General features: G+C 39.0%; 1 protein-coding gene across 1 annotated transcript in view; it reads right to left on the bottom strand.

Annotated features, from left to right (window-relative positions):
• LOC120448137 (Ig-like and fibronectin type-III domain-containing protein 2) overlaps positions 1 to 19,119 on the bottom strand; it is a 70,650-nt gene that overhangs the window by 30,278 nt on the left and 21,253 nt on the right. The window contains exon 2 of the mRNA XM_039629954.2: positions 13,489 to 13,578. The gene's annotated coding sequence lies outside the window, so the exon portion shown is untranslated. The remainder of the gene's footprint in view (positions 1 to 13,488; positions 13,579 to 19,119) is intronic.

Here is a 19,119-nt window from a genome sequence, read left to right as displayed (position 1 = left end):
GCAAATAATTAATCATGGTACGTCAGTTGGCCAATGGTTGGAAATGTAGGAAGTAGATATGCCATTCCGATTTTGACCCGACCCGAACTGAACTGAACTGAACTGGAAACCCATTCCGCTCCAGGGCAATCTTCAGTCAGTTGTCAGCGTTGTCAGACTCGTCGGACGCGCAAAGCCAATAGCATTTGGTTTTAACACGTTTTACTGTTCCTGTTTGCCAAAACATTTCGTTGCTCGTCGATTTTTAATGAGAAAAGGGTTTTATTCCGTTTCACTTTTATACTTTTATACTTTTTTGTTGGCGGGTTTTAATCACGAAACCGGAGGGACGGGCCATCAGTCAAAGTGGCAAACTAATGGTTTATTTATACAGACAGGATTGAGGGATTAAATTAGATTTTAATTCGGAAAGAAAATGTTTCGAAATGCTTAATGCTGAATGCGGTCGGACCGTTCATTCATTCATGGCGGCAAGGACATTTTAAGAGGATAAACCACTTTGGAGACTTCACTACATTAAGCAAAGATCATAATCGCCTTGAACAGCAACTTTTGTGCAAAACTGAAAACAGGAAACTGAAAACTAAAAACGGAAAACAATGCAGCAGACTACACAAAACTGTTGCTTACAGAAGGAGGGGGTAGAAATGGGAAATACGAAGGATGTTGCTGCTTAGTGCCAGCAAATGCGCGAAAATTTCCAAAACGAGTTCTCACCCACTTAGGTGCTGAGGTGCAATCTGTTTACTCAATAATTTGCACCAAAATGAATGTACATTTTGCATAGAAATTCCCCAAATGCCGAGCGCACTCCGCTGGACTCGCTGACGTTGCGCATACGCAGCGTTGTATGCAAACTATCCAACTGGGAGATGGATGGATGGAGGCAGGAATGGCTCCAAAGCGCCAAGGATCCAGAGTCAAAGAAAAGTTGCCTCAACAAAAAAAGTTGATTTATAAACAAACTTTTGCGGCACAAAGTTGTATTCGGACCGTCGAACAAATGGAAAAGAAAAACATGCTCGCCAAATGGCCAAGGAAAGTTAAAAGTACGCCAAGCCAGTCGACCAGATGCCGTTATTTGGCGCGTGCTACCCTCGATTTTGTGGTGTTCCTGTGTGTTTGCCCACAGAAAATCTGGAAATCTGGAAATGTGCAAACCCAAACACACAATAGATGGCCTCAAGAGTTGAGGCAAAATCAGCATAAAATACGCAGAGAAGAAAACATCATTGAGGGCATTCACAAGTTAAATAATAACGCGACCAGATACAAAAGCACAAATAAAGTAGTTGAGCTGAGTGCCAAGCATTTTCCTCATCCATTCCCGCTGCCATGAAGTTGGTGTCTGAATAGATGGCTCCAGTATGCACAGAAAATGGAGTTAAAAGTTCACTGAGAAATAAGCTTTCTGTTTTTCGAAATAAAATTTTACAAATATATGAGTATATGACTCCTAGCTTTGTTTGCTGCTGGCAATATATTTTTATATAATATGGTAAAATATATTATATAATATCTTTAAATATTACTTGGTCTCAGCCAAATAATTTATAATCTGGGTTTATCTAACTTTGTTATTTATTTTAATGGCTAGTAATTTGACTCGATCTTTGGTACATGTTCACATCAGGATTATAACAAATGCCACTATATAAAGATTTCATACCAATCTACAAAATGGGCACTAATCCATCACTTAAAAAGCGATACGTTTTTTTGTCCAGTGTCAAAGTAGCTGCAAAAAACTAAATAAGAACCTGCCTTATCCGCCTTCCATTTCCCCCTTCCAAATCGCCGCCCACAACACCCACCAAATCAGAACAGACTTCAAACTCCCACTTTCGGATCCTCATTTCCACTCACCGCCTCAGCGAATGCGGCAAAGTCTTCAGTCAAATCAGTTGTTGGCACGACTTCTGCAAGCAAAAATAAATCGAAAAAGGCCCGAAGAAAAACTCTATAAAAAGGAAAAACAAAGTTTCAGCACTGCGACCGCCAAAAAAGGCGAGTAGCAGAAAAGCACACTGGAAAAATAATTAACTGGGCACATCTTGTATAGGATTATTAATATTTATTTAATGTAGTCTAAAACAACTTGTTTGTCTCTAAAAATGGGTTTAATATTTGTATAATTTATATTGAAGGTATACCAATTATTATCACATTTTAGTTAGTATCTTTTAAATGGTTATTCAACTGAAATTTAAATTAACATATAGATTTATTCACAGTGCAGCAAATCGAGGAGTAACCAACACAACGCACAATCGACAAGTTGTGCGCGTTGCCTTAACTTCTGCCACAAAATTTTAGTTTCCGGCTTTTGATGGCTGAGCTGCATGCTTCTTTAGCCTTCCTCTGCAGCAAGTTTTATTCTTTCGGAGTCTGGATTCTGGTGAAAAGATGTTTTCGGCTGTTGCTTATTTGATTTTCCCGCTGGCTTTTGTTGCATCAACAGCCAGAGATCCAGAGACAAGAGCATGTGTACGACAGACACCGAGTCAAGGCAACCACCAGAACAGCAACCACCGAGGCAAATACGCAAAAATGTTTGTAATTTTCCAACTTATAAGCGAATATCTTCAAAACGTCCAGCCGAACCGACCAAACCGAACCGAAGGCCAAAAGCGGGCGCTGTGAATGCCAACTTCCTCCCCAGAAAGCCACTTGAAAAGCAGCTTTAAGCCAACAAAACCAACAGACAACGAACAACGAACAATTTGGCAAGAGATGAAGCCAGGAAAAGTTCCGAAGGGACCAGCAGCTGATGTCTGGCATCTTAAAATGAAAATGAATGGGAAACCTTTTTGGCCCCGCTTGATTGAAAGTGTTGAAATAGTCTTTCGGGTCAGCTGTCGGGGCATTAACATGGCCAAATTGTATCGGGGATTAGCGCTAAATGATATTGCAATATTGATAGTTTCCGACATGGCCCCAAAACTTATCCCTAGAACAAGTACTTATCGCAAATGAACGTTGACGAAATGGTTCTCGATTGTTTTGTGTCCTTGTTCATCTTGCCATTCTGTTGGTTGTGCGAAATATTTACTGATATACCGATAAGCCATTCGGACTTCTTGGGGCTTAGACATAATCGATGGGAAATCATTCTTGTACAGATAGACAGTATTTACTTGGGGCGCTTTCAGCTTTTCATTCAACGATTAATGGTTCGACGAGGGAAAAAAATAATTTACGTCGTTCAATCGAAGAGAATTTATGTGGGGAATAATATTTAACGATTCTTTTTAAGCAGAACATCTTGCAAATTAAACATATGGAAAATTATTAGAAAACTAACTTATTTACATATATGTACCTAATTATTTACATACCTAATTAACTTATTTGTTGACTTTTAAAAGTAAAAAAAAAACATTTTAAATCGCGACAGTTGCTAATGCTTGAGTATCGCATACAATCCTAAATTATAGAAGGAGAATCTACAAAATGCTTTAATTATAAAAACGTTTTTATTTCTTGGAAAAGCTAAGCTTTAAGCTGCTTCCACAAATTCAATGCTAAACTTTCGCAATAACCCCTAGTTCTCCATTTTTATATAGCCACCTGCTTATAAAACGGCCACCACAAACGTATTCTGAGACTCGCTAAACTAACAGACAACTAAGCCAATTTCCTTCATCGCCATAAAGAAGGATATTTAGCAGGAGCACCTGCCACAATCAAGTAGCCACGCTTCCAATCTGGATCAACTCCCACTCTCAACCGAGAACTCTCAAAGAGAACTCATAAATCCGAGGTCGGGGAGCAGGTTTATAATCATCATCAGGCCATAAAGTATTGTCTGCGCCAACAGGTAAATAAGAAAACTTTTGCCTCACTCAACCTGTGCCATAAACAACTTTCCTTGTCTTGGACCATCAGCAAAGCCAAACCAAGCAGATGACGTTGGTCACTGGTCTGCAGTTAAAGTTGGTCCACAAGTGCACAGTCCAGAGCATCATGGTATTTTGCAATTAAACAAAAACCGAACAGAAGCCAATAAAACTTTGACCACTTTAGTAGACCGGAGCAAAGGACGCAATCCAGACGGGCAGTCCACCGCACACACAGACATACAAGTGCGAATAATAATTAATAGAAAATTAAATTTTCCACTGTGTGGGGGAAAATATGCTGATTTGGCAGGGTACGCAGCAAAGCAAATAATATTTCAGACCATAGATGTGTGCAAAGGCTTTTGTTTGCGAATGAAAATCGGTTTAGCAAAAACTTTCGACATTATGCCACCTTTTTCTGCACGCCCCTCAATTTGTGTGCGGCACATGTGGATACAAAAAATTAGCAAATCGAAACGATAGTCCAAATATGCCAAGCAAATATATCACAAATTTATATAATTTTTTCATAGTTTTATTGACAATTTACTTAGTTTTAAGCGATTTAATATTTATTACTGGTTTGGTTTTTTGATGAACTGAAAAATATGCTTGGCAAAGATTTCGGTTTCAATATCTTTCAGAGAGATTAAAAAAAAATCTTTTGTTTTATTATATAGATTTTTAGTTAGTTACTCTCTTTAATTCATTTATTGAATTTTACCGTTTAAACACTATTCCATTTAAACTTAATGACTTTCAATGTTAAAATCAACATCGTTAATATGCCATGTAAGCAAACTACATATACATATGTAGATGAAACACCATTCATTCCAATCCCAGCACGAAAAACACTGTAGAACACCAGGCCATAAAAAGGGCACGAAAATAAAGAAACTCCCGCATTTACTCCTGATTATAATTGAAAATTTAATTATTTTCAATGGAAAGGAAAGCCCAGCAGGGCTTATTTGTTCACTTTATTTGTGGGAGTGTGCAAAAACACACATGTAATACATATATCCATATATATATTTCTATCTGCACGGTTGTGTGTTTGTGTTGCTGTTTGCTGCCTATTAATGTCAAGTTGCCGTAATGAGCACACAAAAAGCAGCTGATGATGCTTGGAAAAGATACACTGAGAAAAATTATCACAATTTTATGGTTGAATAATAATAATAATGGAAAATAACAATACTATAATAGGTAAACATATTTTGCATTTCATTATTAGGTATAAAATAATTGAATCAACATAAAATGATAAATGTTAACGAATGGAAGGAAACCCTAGTATCTTTTAATAACTGTTCCATTAAAAATAATATTTAAATGAATATTAATACCACTTTTTAAAGTAAAAGGTTCCGCCCTTATAAAAAATTTTTGTTTATAATTTTATGGATGAACCATTTTATTTTTTTTTGCAGTGGGCAACCGAGGGACAGTTGGGCGGGGTGATTTGGGGTAGGGATTTTGGGGGCGGGGAGATATCGGGGATTTTCCTGTGTCAAGGCGTAAGGGCGTGCAAAAGCATTAAGGTTAGCTGGAATGGGTCCTGTTCGAAGGATATGAACGTGTGGGAGGGGACAGAGACTGGGTCTTCAGCTCCGTCTGCTGCTGTTGCCGCTTTTTCACTTATTTATGAAAATGAACCAAAAATCAAGAAGTTAAATTGGTTTTGTGTTTTGTTAACTTTTGTCTGCCAGGCAGCCGTTCTCCTTCCGATTTGGCTTTTTGCGCTCTGTTTCAACCTGTCGACTTTGTTGTTACTTTGTTTATGCATGCGTGGTTATGTGTACAAATGTGTGTATATAATTGAAAATACTCGCACACAAATCCGCACAATCCAAAAGAGGGGGGGAGGGGGCGAAATAAATATGGGCCCAGTGAAATACAAAGTGAAATTTATACCCGTCCGCCTGAAACCTAAATACGTATTATGCAGACGCCACACTTCACTAACCCGACGGAAAACCCCGAGAAAATCGCCAAGCCACCCCGACATGTGGGGAAAACTTTGCCGTTGACAAGGCAACTTGACATCGAACCGTCGAGGGGGGTTGGGGGGGTTGGGGAGGGGCGGGAAAAGCCAAGATACTGACTGACATAGTTTTGTGGGCGTCTTTTGTATTCTCATCTAGTTGAATTTTCTTCTTTTTTTTCGTGCCCTGTGTTGTGTGTGGGCCGGGCTAAAAGTTATGGCAGAAAGTATGAGAATGGCTGTAAGTAGTTTTGGTAACTGTTTTTGATAATCAAACGTAATTTATGGGTCTTGAACTTGCCCCTTTAGAAGCAGCTATCTCATTCCGCCGGTTCAACGTACTCAATATTAGCAGCCATAAATGTTTATTACACCCAGACATTTTGTTAACCCCTTTTTCGAGCCTAGGACATGGTTACTGCAGATATCCTCAGCAATTTATAGTATTGCCAAAAGGATTTGCAGAAGACGTTACATTCAATAACATCAAAATAAATCGAATTGACCATAGCCCGCACAGTTGGTGACTAATAAAAATAAGTTTTAAGATGTGACGCACAAATAATGCGATACTAATTCTGTTCCCAATTAACAGACAAATATTTAAGTATATACGTATAACATTTAGCTTTTATGTGTTTTCTGTCCAAATAGACAGCTTGATAAGTGTATATTGTTTGGTCAAAAGCGTATTTAAAACCGGTTTTGTTTATATTTTTAATTTCTATCGTAAAGACGTCAATAGTCGTCTGTATACAAAGGAGAGAATCAGAGATCTCAAGTAACGAAAATGCAATTAAATTTGTACAAGTGTCTAGTAAACGACTGTGGACAAAATTACAGCATGCAATTTGTAAGGAAACATAATATAGAAACTTGTTTAAATATCTTGAGAACTGACATGGGGAAAACAATTTACAACGAAGTAAGTGCTCTGAATGATCACAGTAATTAACTGCAGATAATATGGAATATCTATAAATTTGACTTCGAAAATCCTTAGACAAATTTAAATTCACCTGAAACTTATATTATTATTGGTATTTTTAGAGAAAGACCTAACCACTGTTCAATTGCAAAGCCAAAGTTCATACCCAATTCACACAGCTGTCGTTGGCCCACAAATCCTGTCACTTATCGGCCATTCACCTGACCGCTTTCTCGTCTGCTAACTAAATTATGTGAAAGCCAAAAACAACACTGAATGCATTTGACAGCATTATAAATGCAGAATTATCAAGGTACACCAGGGACTGGAGCGAGGAACATCAGTTCCCAGGACAACGAAGACGCTGCTAGGTTGCCGGGGAATCCTTAGCTTAGGGAAATGAAGCAACGCTTTTGTCAGTCCCCCCTCATAAATTGCATTAATATGCAAGGGGGGTTTTCGGGGATAGGGTAAATTATGCCAGGACATCAGCAAGTAGAACAACAAATAACCGCCTGATTGCAGACTATTAACAGCATTAAAGATGAACCATTTAAATAATTCCCGCCTGAGCTCAAATGTTTCGGCAGGCGAGCCTCTCACAAACACAGATGTTCACTCAATGCCCGATAATTCGGCTTATACATATATATGTATATATGTGTTTGTGTAGAGAAGACGAGATATTCGATGAAGTAAAGCATATAAATTACTAATACGCACTGTTGTCTTTGCCTGCAACTGGACAGATACACATGTTGCTACTAGCATTTGTAATTCAAGTGTAAAATAACAACGTTTTCACCTTCGCCCACAATGTTGCCAAATGTTTCACTTTGTCTGGGACACAAAGATTCAATTAGTTTGTCATTGAATACATTTTGATATGTCAGTCAGAGTTTGATTTAGCACAGATTGTAGACATTTGCTAATTGAATTATATTTATCGAGAATTCTATGATTTTGCTGAGGGATTTTCTAATTAGATTTTCAACTGGCATGTGATGGAAAATTTGCTAAGAACTAAGAACTAGATTTATTTCTTATTTTGAACATAAACAAAGGATTCCTTAGCTAATTTTATGTTTTAAAACCTAAGTACTTCATCTGCCTCCCTTGAAAAGTACCTTAATTACTTCGCCCATAATCACAGAAATTTGCATTCGAATTATGGAAGTTTGCCTCAAACATGAATTCCTAGTTAGTCAGCTGTTGCAGTTTGTCTTTTGTTCAAGTTTCTGCAATTCGCACACTTCTTATTCACTAAATTTGCATATTCTGTGCGCAGGCGTACCGCGACAAATGGATGAAACAGCTGTTTCAGCTTTCAGAATTCGAATTGTTGGATTTGAATTGTTGTTGAATTTGCCGAGTGGATTGGTGGGTGACTGGCTTTGGGTCGCCTTGACCTTGTAACTGTTTTCAAAGTACTATGTCTCGGTTAATTGTCTCGCGGTATTTACCAGCCATTTACTGTGAGCATTTTTAAGTACCTCCATTACTTGTGGCTTCGTTTTCCACCCAAGGTGTGAATGAAGAAGTCCAACAAAATAGCGCTTAAAAACCAATAAAGATGTACACGACATACAACGGTCGATATGGATTTAACCTGTCTTAGGCTACACTTGCAGTGGGTAGTTTAATTATTCCCTGAACCCATAAAGCTAATAATTTATTACTAGGGAGCCGATAAATATCCGCATTTACCTACATCTTGGTTTTATTATACGGCTGATATTATGCTAATGAAAAAATACTCATGTAATGAAAAATAAATGTATTTAATCGTGTTAAGTATTCATTTCGTTTTCTTAAAACATCCAAATCCATCGGTACATTAGACAACTTAAAGGTTTGGCATAGTTACGTGAAGAAAGACCAATCGCTAGGGTATTCATATATTCGGTACGATAAGATTAATATATTTTTTTCAATTGTTTTTTCAACTTTTGCACTAGAATTCATAAATATTCAAATGGCCGGCCGAGCCAGTTTGTTTGAAAACTTGTTTCGCACAAGTGTGTGGATTTAGTTTGGTTTCGCGCAGTAAAGGGTGAGTGAGAACCTACAGTATGTTATGTGCACTTGAAAGAAATGCCTTACAGGAAAGAACCGGTTTACCTGCCTCAACCACAAATCTATATATTAGCCAAGTTGGCTATAAAAAATGGACAAACGACTGACTGACTGGCTGGATTGAGGCAGCGTGTTGGCGTTACAAGTGGATGAATGGATGGATGGACTTGGAATCAATTCAATCGGAGACGAATAAACAAAGTGTTGTCTGTCAATTATAAAGCATTAAGCTCGCCCAGTTATACAGCCGATCACTGCTGATTGTATGCAGCCATGAATGATTCAAATCACGATGGGAAATCGATGGAAGCCGAGACGCGATAGAAACCGAACCCAGCATCATCTCCATAGCACTGTTCGCTTCACAGGCAGATATTCATCATTAGACCCCCATAATTGCTGAATCAGACAGGTCCGATCTGACCCTACAAGGTCATCATTAGTCTTGTCCCGAAGACAGACATTAAATGCCCATCGAAAATTGCCAGCCATTTCAGTTAATCTCGTTCTATGGAATCAAAGCCGCCAACTAATGACATCCATTGAGGAAACAACAAGGCTGGCTTGTGGCTAGCTAATTTGTTTTATTAACAAATGTTTGACTTTGTTCTTTCTTTTGGTTTGATCTGTGTTTCTGCGGTTAGATTTACATGGTAGGTATAACTTATATAACAGAATATAGTTTTCATAATTCTCAAAACGAATTTCAAATTTGGTTACATGTCCTCCAAAAAACTATTCGGATAATTACCATTTCAAAGCGATACCCAGCTTAAACGATAAAAAACTTGGTCAGAGATGGAAAACAAAACTCAGTCAAAATAAAAGTGGGATCATTCAAAACAAAAGTTTACCAACGTTCGGTTAAAATCCCTAAATTGCATAAGTGGGATAGATTCCAATGCTACCCGATCCACAATCCGAAATCCCCTTTCCACAGCCACAAGAAACTTTCAATTGCCAACTCTGGGAAAAAGTTAAAAAGCGGCACGCGGAAATTTTCTATTTTCTTTTTGTTTTCAGTTTTGTGTTTTTTATTTTTTGCTTTTGCAATACAGCGAGCCATCAACAACAACTGACTGCTAAACTGCAAAGTACCAACAGCCACCCTCTGACCTCGGGAACTCTCCACCGGGTGGTGGTGCCACCCAATGGCAGCCATTAAATGAAACTTAATTAGCCCTAAATAAGCAACAGAGCCAATGAGTAAAATGTGGCTGAAATGGGTTCGGTTATTCGCTGGGTGGCTCTGGTGCTCTGGTGCTTTCAGGGCTTTGCATTTTAATGCACAAACTGAAAAATCATTGATTACTTTGCTGGGGGTTTCTTTTTTTGGCTGCGAGTTGAGCGCTGCACTTGGCGAACCGAAAGAAAAACGTTTTGTGCATTTTACGCGATAAGTTGATTAAATTGCATAAAAGTGGGCCGAACAAATCGAAGGCTGTGTGGCACATAAGGAGAATACACTGTGGGAAAATGTTATAGAAAGCGGTTTTAATTTTGATTTTTAAGTAGAGGTATCCTTAAGCCTAAACAAAACATCCATTTGATAAGTCTTAGGTATACAACAACTAAAAATTGAATACGAATACTTTCCTTTTTCTATTGATCCCAATTTATAAAATATTAAAAACAATGTCACAATAAATTATATTGTGTGAGTAATATGCAGGTTTCTGTTCTCTAATACAAATTATAAAAATACCTATGATTTTCTTTAGTGCACTGGGTAAGTTGGGTCTATAAAGTTGGGATCATAAAACGCATTAGCTGGCGGTTGAGTGGGCGGTCGGAACTCTACCCCGATTGAGATTGAGTGCCGCTAATTTGAATCCGTAATTTCCTTGGCAGGCGTCATGCACCACGCCCCCTACACTCCCTACACCACCCCTTTCACAATATTTACCCAGTGGGTGCGACCGTTAACCGACTTAGAACATGGCTGCTGCTGCAATTTTGTTGCAACTTGCAGCGGACGCAGCACTCCCAGTTTACGGCCATATTATGTGCTCCTTGCTACCGGCCTCCGCCTTTTTGCATCTACTTGTAGTTCATCGAGTGTTTGGATGGGAATAAAAAATAGATGGGGCCGAAGTGCAACCCTCACCGCACACCCCTTGCTAAGGAAAAAGTTGCAACTTTTACGAGCCGTAACGGTCGAACGGGCAGGCAAGTACAGTTACACCCGGTGGAGCAACACACCCGACTGGTTAGCTGTTAACAAACTAGCTGGATAGATGGAAAGATAGTTTTATTCAGCACCCGTTCTGGATGAACCTCATCCCACCGTCCCATATCCCCAACAACAAACTTAAGCAGTCAGCGGGGATTTGATGGCATTGCAGGGCAAACCCCCACAAATGTAGTTCAAAGTCGTGCAACATCGTAAATCCATCGTTGAACTATAAAAAACCGTCTTACTGCAATTTGTATCTCTTTTGCCGGTTGGGTGGGTGGCAAAAAGGTTTTGAATGGGGGCGCTTATAATACCCGATACTAGTAGATTACGCGGGCATACCGCGAATGTGAAATGTTTGTTAAAGGGATTAGATAGCTTTTTGCTTTTCACTCCCCGTAACTGGGAAAATCTCTGAATAATTAATGGAGTCAACCCAGAAGATCCCGAGAAGACTTATAGGTAAGCTTGCCTGTTTTGGGATGCCTATCTAAATTGCAATATTTTTTGCATACTCTTTATAAACGTCAACGAAAAGCACTTTTCCAACGAAAGCGTACATTAAAAATGTATGCTCTTTAAATATTATTTATTTATAGTCCGTTTTGTACCCATTCCTGTAGCACAACAGGATAGTGAGTATCTCATAGTTGAAACACTTGACTTTTCTGCGCTTTCTTGTCACTTTTTTTGTTTTGACTACTGTTTCTGAGGCTCTGGCAGCCGGTTTTGGCTTTGGCTTTGGCTCTGGTCTTTTGCTCGGTTGCTCAAACCGTGAGCACTTTTTAATCCGATTTTGTTGCATTTTTTACCATGCTGAGTATGTGTGTGTGTGTGCGAGTGTTGCTGGCGATTACGCTTGCCGCTTCTCCTTATTTTGTGCTACTGCTACCGCTTCTTCTGCGCTTCTGCTTCTTCATCTGGCTTTTCCACCTACTTTTCCCAGTTTTTTTTTTTGATTATTTCAGCTGCACACGCTTCGGCCGAGAGAGTCACCCTCATCACCCTTAGACGGCCCAAACGATTTTGCATTTTTTATTTAATATATGCGGTGTTGCCCTTTTCCCCACTCCCCACTCCCCACTCCGTAACCCCTCCGCTGTTGATGTTGCGGCCCCTGCTTAGCCTTGGTTGACTATTTAAAGCCGTAAAACCCTTAACCGTGGCTTAGCTGCACGGGCCATAAGTTCAGCCGGAATGAGAGTGCACAGCGAGAAACGGTTAATCGAACTTGAAATCGTTTTCGGTGGCGGGTCAATAAGTTAATGGGGTACTGTAACCGGTAGCATTCGATAGCGAGGTTTCTTTTACTATTTCAAGCAGAATTAAAGTATGTTCTTTAACTTTCTAACACTTTGTACATACTTTTAACAAAATAAAATCATATATATGTCTTCCAGTACCATTTTCTTTAATTTTAGATTTATGAACGCATTTCAATTAAAAAGCTTGTTATTTTAAAAAACAAATTAGTTTGAAGCCTTAAACAAATAAAAATCCTTACTTTCAGGCTTTGTTTAGGTTTTAAAACCTTTCAGAAAGACGTGTGTAAACGCAGCTAATTAAAAGTAAATAAAACACTGATGCAACAACTTCCATGACTAAAAACACCCAAAAATTAGTTGCAGTGCGTAGTATACCCCAGAATTGACATTTTTTGCGATTGTTTTACTGTTTTATGTGCCCAACAGATCCCTCATTTGGGCAATGCCAACAATGGACGGAATACCTGATTCGTTTGATAATCCTTTCGGCCGAAAAGTGCTTGTGTACACAGGCCAGATTGCCGGCGAATCGTCCAAGGATCGAGGACCGTGATGGAGGAGTCCGAGGAGTCCAAGGAGTCAGGATCGAGTCCTGGCCGGGTTGCAATTTCGCCGCCGGGCTCTTATTTTGCCGTTGCCTTGGCATTCGGCTTGTCTCTGTGTGTTTTGGCCTATTTGCATTATGAATTATTTATTTTGTTTATTCCTTCTTTGCCACGAAAACACAGATACAGAGAGTTAGTCCAAAAGAGGGGAGAGGAGATGGAGAGGAAAACCGAACCCGGAAAATGTTGCTAAAAGTGGAATACTTGACGTCGTCTCAGTGATAAACGTAGGCGGCCAAATAAAAACAAGAATGAGAAAAACCAAAAATATAGCGCACGAAATACGCGAAAAGTGTTTGCTCGGATTAAATTTATGAATATTATATTCAAGCAAAAGTTGTGCCATCCAAAAACACCCAAGCCACTGCAATAGCACAAGTTTGTCTATAAATTTTTTGCGATTCCTCCCAGTCTGTCCAGAATTTACGGTCCCCGCCCAAAATAGAAAAAAAAATATAACTGGGAGGTAAATTGCCAGCTATTGCAGCCCGCTTAAGGGTATAATTTTGGTCAAGTTGTTTATTTTGATGGCAGCCCCGTAAAATGATATATCGACTGTTCCATATCTCGATGGGGATTCGATGTTAATGAGTTTGCCGCACTTACTGGGCTCGTAAAGTATGCGACTGCTTAATCCTTTCAGCTCCAAGTTTGCCTTCAAATTCATACAAATCATTCGTTACAATCGTGGAGAGTCTGCAAGTAGAATGGATTTCGAGGGCTAATTAGCTTTTAATTATGACAGAGGACATTTATTTAAATTTAAATTAAATGAGTTTATATTTGTAACCAATTTTAAACCTTTTATTTGAACCTGTACCATATTCACTGATAAATTGAACGTCTTTAAGTAAATTACAGGAACGATGAACTAGAATGCTTATCATTATTTTCTTAGAGCAAACTTAGAGTTCTAAAACATTAATTCAACAAGCCACTTCCCGTTGCAGAATGCTATTAAAATCACCTAAAACCAGCCAAGGATCTTCTTTACCAACATCGCATAAAAACAAAAGACAGCTCAAACTGATGACTGCCTTTGTTCATAAAGGAAATTAACTCTTTTCATGTACCAATTTGCATTAAAAATGTTATAAATTCGCTGGTAAGCGTGGCAAAGCAAAGGCAACTAAGCACATATAAATCTACCCCACGACCTCATCGAAAGGACTTCAACTCGTCCTGTGTCTTCGGGCCAGCTAAAGTAGTAAGTGATTGTAGCTCCTTCCCGGCAAAATAAAGGTGGCGAAGCGAAAGGTGTGTCGGCCGGGTGGAAAATGAGGCGGGTGGGGGAGGCGGTGAGTTGGATGGACGGGTATGAGAGCGATGAATTTGGAATGAATGCAATCTTGCTAAAATATGCAAGGAACGCTCACACACAGACACACCCACTTACACACACACTCGCACTCACACACACAGACTCCGACATTAAACATTGAAGCGACAAACGAAATGAAAAACGGCTGTGCAAATTAATTTTACGTTGCACGAACAACAACAACTATGGCAACAGTAACAGGAGCAACGCAAGTAACTGCGTTTGCGACAACACTGAGAGAAAAGTCAAAGAGTTCATATGCATAAATATTACAATAAAATCTTTGTACATAGCCAAATACGAAATATTTCATTATAAGCACTTTCAGTAATAAATAAACTATTTCTATGCTTTTTAATGCATATCTAAATAGTAAGTCCATAAAAACTATTTACTTTAAAAACCTTTATAAAATGCAATTAAATGTGTAATTATATATTTTAATTACAAAATTTGTCTTTAATCAAACCTAATTTTTCTCTGTGCACAGTGGAACCTCCCAGCGAGCACGATGAATAGCAAACAACAACAAGAACTATGCAGGGCACGCCCATAACTCCAACATCTACATGAGAATGGGCCTCATCTAAAGGGGCGGGGTTTTCGTGGGAGTTGGGCCAAAGCGGGATACCAAGGATAAGGATGACTTCCAAACAGCTAGACAAACATTTAAAGGATTGCCAGCAGGATGCCGCCACCCATCCACACTTTATTTCGCTTTAATTACCAAGCTCTTACTCTGCCGCTGGTGGCTCGAAAAATACCCACCATATACATATAGGGGCGATGGCGGAAAAGTAGGCAGAGGATTCTACCTTTTGAGGTCCGTAAATTCCCGAAAGGACACCCCGCACGTACTTTAGTAACAAAAGGTGTGATCATAATTACTATTATGGTCGAAAGGTGATGTGGTTTAGTTTGTTTACATATAGCATTATTATCAGCGCAAGGCATAGGATATACCTCATAAATTTTAACTGTCTAAAACGAATGATTTCTCACATTAGCACTTGATTTAGCCTATACATATACACACATTTTTTACATTTGTTCATACTTTAATTGAGGTTTAAGCTGTTAAAATAAAACATATCAAGCTTCTTAGATCTTAGCATACCGTCACTGAAATCTAATTAATGTGAACAAAGGTACCGGCGGAAAAAATCGAACTGTGAATCGATGAAGAGCAACAGCTCTGAGTCAGCGCAATTCCTGCAAAGTCCACAAATAACATTAAAACCCTATTAGCCCATGGACCGTAGAGAAGTGAACCAGGAACTGGAATAAACAAGCGAGGTCTAGTGGAGCCCAGAAGGACTCGCTTAGCGGCCAAACTATTTTACAATTAAGCATTTAAGGCCATGGTTAAAACATTGTATCGGCGAGTGTCTCGTGCCACCTGCACGGCAGCAGTTACCTGTTACTAGCTACCAGGTAGCAGTTAGCTTTTTATTTAACCCATTACTCTGGCTGCAGGTAAATAAAGCCAGCACTAAAATGTTGCCCAACGGCAGCCGGCAAAGCCACCCGAAGCCGCCTTCTTCCTGGCAGGAAGGTAAAAAGCGACGCCAGACTGTGCCAATAAATAAATTCGCAACACCCCAAAAAACAAACAGTGCCAACCGGCGGGTGCAACAGTGGAGACTGTAAACTGGATACCAACTTTGACTTGACTTTAACCACACTGCACCACCAAGTTATCCCATCTATTTTTTCTGGCTCCTTTGGGTTGACATTTATTTTTTGTTTTCTTTTCCTTTTTTTTTTTGGCTCGTCCTTTTACGTGGCGTGTTAGCAATATGCATATGGTAAGTCCTTAAGACCAAGTTTTTCGGTCGTGCGCGGTGGAGGGTATGCTTTTATTTGATTAAATGTTCTTTACCTTTAAAGAGGGCAATAATAGTTTTTCGACGGTTATCTTGGTGGGATGCCAGGTTTCAATTACCAATGCAGGGTAATGGAAGTGAGCAGGTGAAGCGGCGATATCAATAAACATTCGATCTTTATTTCGGGTGGCAAGTTTACTTTTCAGCAAATTAAAACGTTACTATTTTGTGAAATTTGTGAGCAACGAAAAAAAGCAAAGGACCTGCGATTCCATTACTTTATACTGAATTTATAGTTAAATATATAACTAAATTAATTTTTTTATAAAAGTATGTAACTAAATGATTAAATAAATAAATTTGTATATATTTAATTTAAATTTTTAAACACGAACCTTGTGCATGATTTTCTGGCTTATATGAATACCCAAAGACTTAAAATGCATTTTCCGACAGAAACTGTATTTTATAGATACTAAGAGCAGTGAAAACCAGCAGATCGAAAGTTTCGTGAGCTTCTTAAGCACTCCAAATTTCAATTAAAGTATGTAAGCACTGACGCAGCTGGCAAGTTTCAATTAACCCGTCGAACTCTGGCTGATCGAATTCCGACCCACACTTTTTTGGCTCTAGCGTTCGTTGCGCAACTTGAACTTGGCAAAAAGTCGTCCTGGCCGCCCATTACGTATCCTTAAACTTCACTTTTATGCAGACATACGGGTAGTTAAGTCGCACTCACACACAAATACCCACACACACACACACACACACAGCAAAGGGGAGAGATTATTTCCGTACTTTTTATCTTCATGCGTTCAGGGTGCGAGCACTTGGCGCTTAAAAAGTCAACGGGGCAAACTACCAAGGCAGCCTGCCAATTTGTGACTGTCTTTTGCTAACCTCCAACTCAACTCAACCCAACTGAGCGCAACTCCCAGTCGCAGCATATATGTCTATATGTATAGTATATCCTCCGATTCCTCATTTTGGTGCTGCCAAAGCGCGACGGTGCAAAGCTGACAGCTGCTTAAATAATTTCCAGTCATGTGCGCCGCCCACAAAACACAACTAAACCGTACGTACGGCATGAAAAAAAGCGGAAATAAAGGAAGGCCAACCACTACAAGAAACTGGGGAAAGAAGTTGCCATCTTATGCCTTTTTTCCTCAGCTTCCTCCGCTTCCTTCGCTTCCATGAACTTCCGGACGGGGCGGAGTTCTTGTCCTTTAAGTCGACTTTACGTCGTCGTCCTCGTCTGTGTATCAATATGCGGGGTCAGTATTTAGATACCCTCACTTGGGGTAGCTGCAATACCGGAAATGGCCCCTTTCGGCGAAGGAAGTCCTGCTGATGACGAACTCCCCTTGAGTAAAGTATGAAGTCGGAATCTCTGTGGCACAAAGAGGACGGAGAAAGGCAAAAAGCTAACACAATGCTACTTTTTATTGCCGAACATAACATATTATAAAATCCATAATGTTCGTTTTTGTTTATGATGAAATTGTAAAAAAAAAATTATTAAAATGAACAATACCAAACTCGCTTGCTTAAGCATTGGCTTTCAGTGAGTGCTAATATATTTATAGTTATTGTATAAATAAAAATAAAAGCGTATATTTCGCTTCGTTTTAGCATTTTCACTCACATTTTTTAGTCGAATGGAGCTGAGCGTTTGTGCTGAGGAAAATCTATCTGTCTGCTACATGTTTAATTGCCACTGCGTGAAGATGTTAATCTATTTCGAGCGGCGGCTAACAAAAAGTGCTGCCTGTCGGTGGGACTACTATATGGTAGTACGAGTTCTGCTGACAGGGAACATTGTTTAGCTGGCTCAAAGGAGCCCAATGACAAAGATAGATCGGGGAAAGGCGGGCGAATGAACTGGACTGGACTAAAAGCCGAAAGCAATCAGCAGAGACTAATTCAAGTTACTTCTCTAAAAGCCCGCTTTGGTACTGGCTTCGAGGCAGGCATCGCGGAAATGACGAGGAAATTGTGTAAATTGATTATAGATAGCCTGCCTGGCTACCAGATTTTCCCCACCTCCTGCTCGCCTCCTGCTAAGTGGAAAAGTCAATCATAGCTGCGTGTATATATGCAATCATTTCAAAGTGTCCGCAACTAAATGTATATACCTACGTATACATATATTTAAATTTAACATGCTTCTTTGTCGACGTCTTTGCCACTGTTTTTTTTTCGTTCTGAAAGAATGCCCGCCACAGCAGAAAAACAAAATTTATTACGAATGAAAATTAATTAAATTAAATGGACTGTGAAAAATTCTTGCTCAATATTATCCGGTCTCTCGCTCATTTTCTGTCAGCTTCTTTTCAACAAAGTATTAATATTAAAGTTTCCCGATGAGCGCTAGTAATAAAGGCTGCCAAAGGAAGCGGGAAAAGTCGATTGGGGATGTAATTAAAATTGTTTTTTATGATGTGGCTTGCTGTAATGCGCATCAAAATCTTCTGTAAGGATTACTTTGTTCAACACTGTAATCCATTCGAGGACTTTATATCGTCGATTTTTTCTCTGTCGATTGATATAAACATGATTTAATCAAGCATTTATCGAGTGCGTATAGCAGAAGGGAATTATTGTAAATTCAACGTTAAATGCTGTTTGAAATCAAATAAACTCATTTAATACGTGAAGGAAATCGTACTATTTTTTATCCTGCATTTCAGCTTTTGTTAATATATAAAACGATCTAAATTGCATTATTTCTCATTAGGGTAATTAATGATAGTACCTAAATAAAGCACAAAACAATATCATTTTGTGTAGTATTGAAAAAGTATTTAATTGCTCGAAAGTAAGTAAGCAAGCGTTTAAAGTAGCAATACTCTAGTACAGTCAGAAATAAACCGTTGTAATGGAAAACCATCTGCATTTCTGAAATAATTTGTGTAATTCTCTTTAAGCCATTTGACTCACGCCATAAGCCACAAAGTGTTTCCCACCACCTCGATTTTGGAAAAGCAAACACCCCAAAACAGATCATCGTACGAGCCAAGTTGTACCCGAGTACACATTTCAAAAGAATTCCAGCTCACGTATTTAAAAACATTCCTTAATTAACCACCC

This window comes from Drosophila santomea, chromosome 3L (genome assembly GCF_016746245.2).
Source record: "Drosophila santomea strain STO CAGO 1482 chromosome 3L, Prin_Dsan_1.1, whole genome shotgun sequence".
Lineage (NCBI taxonomy): Eukaryota > Metazoa > Arthropoda > Insecta > Diptera > Drosophilidae > Drosophila > Drosophila santomea.
Note: the sequence above shows the minus strand (reverse complement) of the source record. Positions and strands in the feature narration are given on the sequence as shown.